Raw genomic sequence first — 6,000 nt, 5'->3', positions numbered from 1 at the left:
TGAAAACTTTCTGTCTGTCCTAGACAAGTTCGAACACTTGTCTTCACATTTCTGTACATCTCCTGCACCAACCTGACATATTTCTCCGGAACCGTCTTCTCCCTCATATTTTTTCCAGAGTTCATTCCTTGGCACTCTATCGTATGCATTCTCCAGATCAATAAATGCCAGATGTAGCTCCCGTCGTTTCTCTCGAAACTTTTCCATCATCTGCCGTAACCCAACGATAGCATCTGTTGCTGATCTACCAGGCATTAAGCCAAATTGTTCCTTTGCAATCTCCACCTCCTTCCTTAATCTTCCATCAAGAACCCTTTCTAGGATTTTCATTGTGTGGGACATCAACGTGATTCCCCTGTAATTTTTACAGTCTTATGCACTCCCTTTACCCTTGTAGATGGGGACAAGAGTACTCTCCCTCCATTACTAAGGTATATTTTCCTGTTGTCAAACTTTCATGAACAGGTCCCACAGCAGGTCAATTCCCTCAGTGCCTTCCATGCCTCCACTGGAATCCTGTCGAGGCCCACCGATTTTCCATTCCTCATCCTCTTCATGGCTTCCGTCACTTCCACTCTACTGATGCTCTGCACCATCCCCTTAGAAGGCTGCCCATCTTCTCTGTGAGTCCTTGCATTTTCCTCATTCAAAAGTCCCTCAAAGTATATCTCCATCTGTTTCTTATGTCCACATCCCTCCATAATACTCTTCCTTCAGCGTCTTTGATCTGCCTCACATGTAAGGTGTCCTTTGCTGCTTTATTTCTACATTTCGCTAGTTGGTAAATTTTTCTCTGTCCTTTCTTTGTTTCTAATCGATCACACAGATCTTGATATGCCATGGCCTTCGCCTGTGCCACAACTCTCTTGGCTTCTTGCTTTCTCTCCCTCTCTGTCCTCTTCCACTCTTGACTAATCCCACTTCTGCTTTGGCTTCCTCTTAGCTGTCACTGCCAATTGTACATTATTATTATTCCACCACCAACCCTCCTTCTGCTCTCTAATCTTTCCAGATGTCTCACCAAGCACCTCGATTGCACAGCTCAGGATTACTTTTTGAATTATGTTTCCACTAATCTTGTACACTTTCCAGTCCATCCGAAATCTTCTCTAACACCCTCTCCCTAAAACGATTCCTCACACTCTCCTCTTTTAAGCGAAACCACTTAATTGTCTTCATCCGATGGATTCCAGAGGTTCTTATCTTCGATCTTATTTTAAAGTCTGGGTACAGCAGTCAGTGTTGTTGTGCTACTTGATCTGTTGGAATTACTTTACAATTTGTCACAACCTTAAGATGTTTTCTTCTAGTCAAAATGTAGTCAATTTGTGAGCTGTTGTTACCACTCCTAGATGTTATCAAATGTTCTTCCCTCTTGTAGAAAAACAAGTTCACAATTGCCAGATCAAACGCTACTGCAAAGTCTACAACCCTCTCTCCTTCCTGGTTCATCATTCCCACTCCCTGGCCACCATGCGCCCTTTCACAGTCTCTATTCTGTCTCCTTATGTGTCCGTTCAAGTCTCCTCCGACAATCACCATCTCATTTTCTTCCAGTTCTCTCATGTCTTCATCTAACACGTTCCAGAACTCATCTTTCTCCTCTGCTGCACAACCAACTTGCGGGGCATATACACATAATACGACCACCCGCTCTTCTCCAAGACCCAATTTCATTCGCACGATCCTGTTGTTCCTTCTATCCACTTCCAGTACTTCGCCCTTCATTCTGCCACACACCACAATTCCTACACAATTTCTTCCTTCGTTATTCGCTCCAGAGTACAACAATCTATATCCATCTCCCTGTTCCTTTGCCTTTCCCCCTTCCACCTTGTCTCCTGCGCACATAAAATGTCCAACTTCCTCTTCCTCATCATGTCTGCCACCTCTCTTCCCCTTCCAGTCATGCTTCCAACATTCACTGTTCCCACTCGTAACATCCTCTCCACCTGCTGGGCTCGCTTCTTTAACCGCACCCGCCTTTGATGCGGTAGCCCTCATCCACTTCTCGCAGCTGTAGGGCGATGTGGCTGCGCGTCACTTAAGGGGTACGCCTTAGCCCTTATATCATTTTCTCTTTGACTCATATCATAGCTAGAGCTGGCGATGAAGTTTTACGACCGGATGCCCTTCCTGACATCAACCCTCACCATTTATCCGGGCTTGGTACCGACACCTATTGAGGCTAGCTTGCCTCCTTCGGTGGCTGCATAAGACGAAATGACTTAGCAAGATGGGAAAGATTCATCCCTAGCCCTCGAATACTCTAATAGAATCAGGAGGAAGGAGCAAGGAGAGGAGAAAGAAGCAAAGAAAGAAGGGGAGTGACCAGTCTACAAAATAATATAACAAATGTATGTTACATGAAGTAAGGCATGGTCCAGCATCTGGTACCTCGTGTTTGCCATGCCCGTACTCACTAGTGAGCCCTTGAGGTAATTAAAAAGATTATTGTTATCAGTAAATTATGGTCGAAGAATAATCTTGTTGTTCAATTATGATTTTACTTTTTATTTAATTTGTCGAATGTTTGTTCATTGTAATTTTGGTTCAATTTTTGTACCACTATTTATTTAATTAATTCACTTTTAAATATAAATTAAAATAAGTCTTTTAATTGTTGTGTCAATTTTCAAGCGATCATATAATTACTAAACGGTACTTGTGATGCAGTTTAATTGTTGCCGCTACTTGGATATATTCTAATTGTTACCGATACGTGGATATAATTTGATTCTTGTCAAACACTCAATGAAAAAAAAAAAAACTTATTTTAACAATAAATCCAATAAATGATCAATTTCGGTACTTAAAAGATTTAATTGTTGCCAACCATATCGAAAATAAAATCCTTTTTTTTAAAGGAACAAATACAGCAAACAATATATTTTGCTTTAATTTATTTTTATGTGAATTCCATCCAAGAAAGGTTCAAAGCCTATTGTATACTCTCTTCCAAACATCTTCAATTTGTTGTTACGGTGAAAGAAATATTTTTCTTAGAACTCATCAGTTTTTTTGCTAAATGTGACCAGCCATATTCACCTGCGCTAAATGATTCACTGTCCATCTACAACCTTTCACTATTTCATTTCCTTTTGCAATCGGAAACGAGGTACTGAAGTTGGCCTCTTCTTCTTCTCTTAAAGCACTTCGGGAAAGCAATTTGTATCTCAGCAAGGCTTTTGACTCTCGATTGCAAAACTACACAGGTATGATAAGACGCAGTGCGCAGTCTCCAAGAACAGTTCGCCTTGAAAGCTTGTCGAACGACCGCTTTCTCCTACTTTAACCGTGTTTGGTTATGAGTGACGGGGGTGAGCGGAAGCCGTCTGCCAGTGTGTGTGATGTTGTGCAAGTAATTCGGGACAAACTATAATGAGGAATGGATGAAGCTGTATTTGGCTGCTTTTGTACTGTTCAAGTTGGGTTGAAACTTCTAACAACTAAAGGTAAGATTTTTATTCAATGAGTAGCTAAAATATCCTTCCATTCATACATTCATAGAACTTTCCGCCTCTTTATCATCTGGACAATGTCATAAGTTATTAAACATAAAATTATGACAATGAAAATTCCTGTAGCATTTAAAATTTACAGACTGTAGTCAACACTTACAATTATAGGCAGTATTTTCAAACAATGGAAATAGATCTTTTAAATAGTGAAAAAATAGTACTGTATTTTCAGGAATTAAAGCAAAATGAACAGTTTTTTTTTCTTTTTAAGTAATCAAATTATTATAGACAATTTCTTCAACAATTTATAAATATAAATATTTTTCCTAGCAACTAAAAATTTACGCATTTCTGCAAATGTTTTAATATAGTAATATGATTTAGAAATATAAATGGTGTACAAATTAAAAAATTCGTACAGTTCAAAAACCATATATAAATATATTTATTTTCTTATTTATTTATTTATCTAGAAGTTCTTTTTTTATCCTATCATTGATAATTAAGACCAGGATCAATTATTACAAGGATTGTACAGGGTTTCTTGAAAAACTAACTCTAAAATAGATCCTATACGATCCTGCATAGACTTGAATAATCGCATAAAAGCATAAAATATCTGCAAAAAAACAACCAATCAGTGATTAAGTAGAAGACGACCGGATACAATACCGTAGTTGCTTTACTGATATTATTTCTATATTAGGATGTTATTGATGCTGCTATAGTACTTCATCGATTTCAAAGGAAAATTATACATTCTTGACGACTGGCACAAGAATTTCAACGAAAGCCACTTCATCTGTATGCGTTAATTTAATTTTATGATATGTTATTTGGATAAACGAGTTGATGAATAAACTGTCGAAATTGATTAAATACTAAGACCTGTAATCGACTATTTTATGTTATCTCCTTCACAATCCAGCTATCTAACTATATAGACATTGTATTTAACGGTTTTTGCTGAACAACGTTACAAATAATTGCATTCTAAATTTCTTTAGTTCAACAGTGCTGATATAAAAGTACCTGGAGTGGTAGCTCTCCTGCGATGCTAGTCTTTTCACTTTAGTTAAATTGGACTAAACGTCTGAGATTATAATAAATGAAGCGAGAAACCGATGTATTCCAAATAGGGGTAAACCTAGTTCAGTAATAATATTCCAAATCTGGGTAAATCTAGTTTAGTAATACGACTTTGAGAGTGCTTCTGGTGCCTTTTGCCTCCTTTTTTACACATTGTAAAAAAGTTGGGTTGTCCCAACTTTTTTACAATGTGTAAAAAACGAAACTTCGTTTTTTACACATGGACTTCGTTTTTGTAAAATTACAAAAACGAAGTCCATGTTATAAGGACGAAGCAAGAATGCTTTTCATATTCCCCGTTATCTGGAGAAGACAGTGTTGGGATAAGGTGTTATTGAGCTATTAAAGCCCCGATCATGGCAGGAGAGTAACAGCAATAGCCGATAGCCGAGCCTCAGTTAGAATTGAATTTCATTAGCTATAGCATTACCATTCATTACCCTCAAAGGGTATTGGATTGAATGAATCAATCCTCCAAGTCCATGTTATTATAGTCCTTATAAGGACTGGCTTAAAGGGGCGAAGCAAGAATGCTTTTCATCTTCCCCGTTATCTGTATCTGTAGCGGGCAGTGTAGGGATAAGGTGTTATTGAGCTATTAAAGCTCTGATCATGGCAGGAGGGTAACAGCAATAGCCGAGCCTCAGTTAGAACTTCATTAGCTACAGCATTGCCATCCTATTGGATTGAATGAATCAATCAAGTCCATGTTAATGGTCTTATAAATCTAATTAAAATATATTTATCTTTACCAAAATTTGGTGTATTAGATTTTTACCGAAAAATATTTAAATTTTTGCTTTGTATTTATCACTTAATAAATATTTTTTTTAATTCCATTTTTATTTTATTTGTTATACATTCTTTGTACGGATCGATAATATTGAACTTACATCCGAGAGTAAGTACAGGTAGGTGGAATTTTATTTTAGCGTTCTTATAGAGTTCAGTGTAGTCAATGACTTGCTGCGATACTTGCCTTAACAATCAATGCCATGACACGTTATACAAGTGTTAAATGCGATAAGCAAGAGAAGTACGATGAATGGATAGCTGCGTGTACACAAATTATGAAAGAAATATGTTAATTGTCTAAATATTCATGTCTGTTCTGTGATAACTCAAAATATTTTCATTCATATATAATAGCCTTCCCTCTCCAGTAATGCCTAAATGGAATATAATTTATTTATCATATTATCAATTGTTTCAATTTCGTGCGTGCTAAAAGTAAAATTAACAGAAGGTCATTCAGATGAAAGTAAAATTAACAGAAGTAAAACAAAATATCTGATGTTTACAGCCCTCGTATCTGAGTTCAGTTGTCCTTATAAGGACTGGCTTAAAGGGGCGAAGCAAGAATGCTTTTCATCTTCCCCGTTATCTGTAGAGGACAGTGTAGGAATAAGGTGTTATTAAGCTATTAAAGCTCTGATCGTGGCAGGAGGGT

At 37.4% G+C, this 6,000-nt stretch overlaps 1 protein-coding gene across 1 annotated transcript in view; it reads left to right on the top strand.

Annotated features, from left to right (window-relative positions):
- The first annotated feature begins 3,347 nt into the window (after positions 1-3,347).
- LOC150105873 (neuropeptide S receptor-like) overlaps positions 3,348-6,000 on the top strand; it is an 81,689-nt gene continuing 79,036 nt past the window's right edge. The window contains exon 1 of the mRNA XM_090393639.1: positions 3,348-3,455. The gene's annotated coding sequence lies outside the window, so the exon portion shown is untranslated. The remainder of the gene's footprint in view (positions 3,456-6,000) is intronic.

Source organism: Typopeltis vanoorti, chromosome 6 (assembly GCF_054136105.1).
Source record: "Typopeltis vanoorti isolate ZY-2024b chromosome 6, IOZ_Tvanoo_1.0, whole genome shotgun sequence".
Taxonomy (NCBI): domain Eukaryota; kingdom Metazoa; phylum Arthropoda; class Arachnida; order Uropygi; family Thelyphonidae; genus Typopeltis; species Typopeltis vanoorti.
The sequence above is the reverse complement of the archived record's forward strand: the minus strand, read 5'-3'. Positions and strand labels throughout refer to the sequence as shown.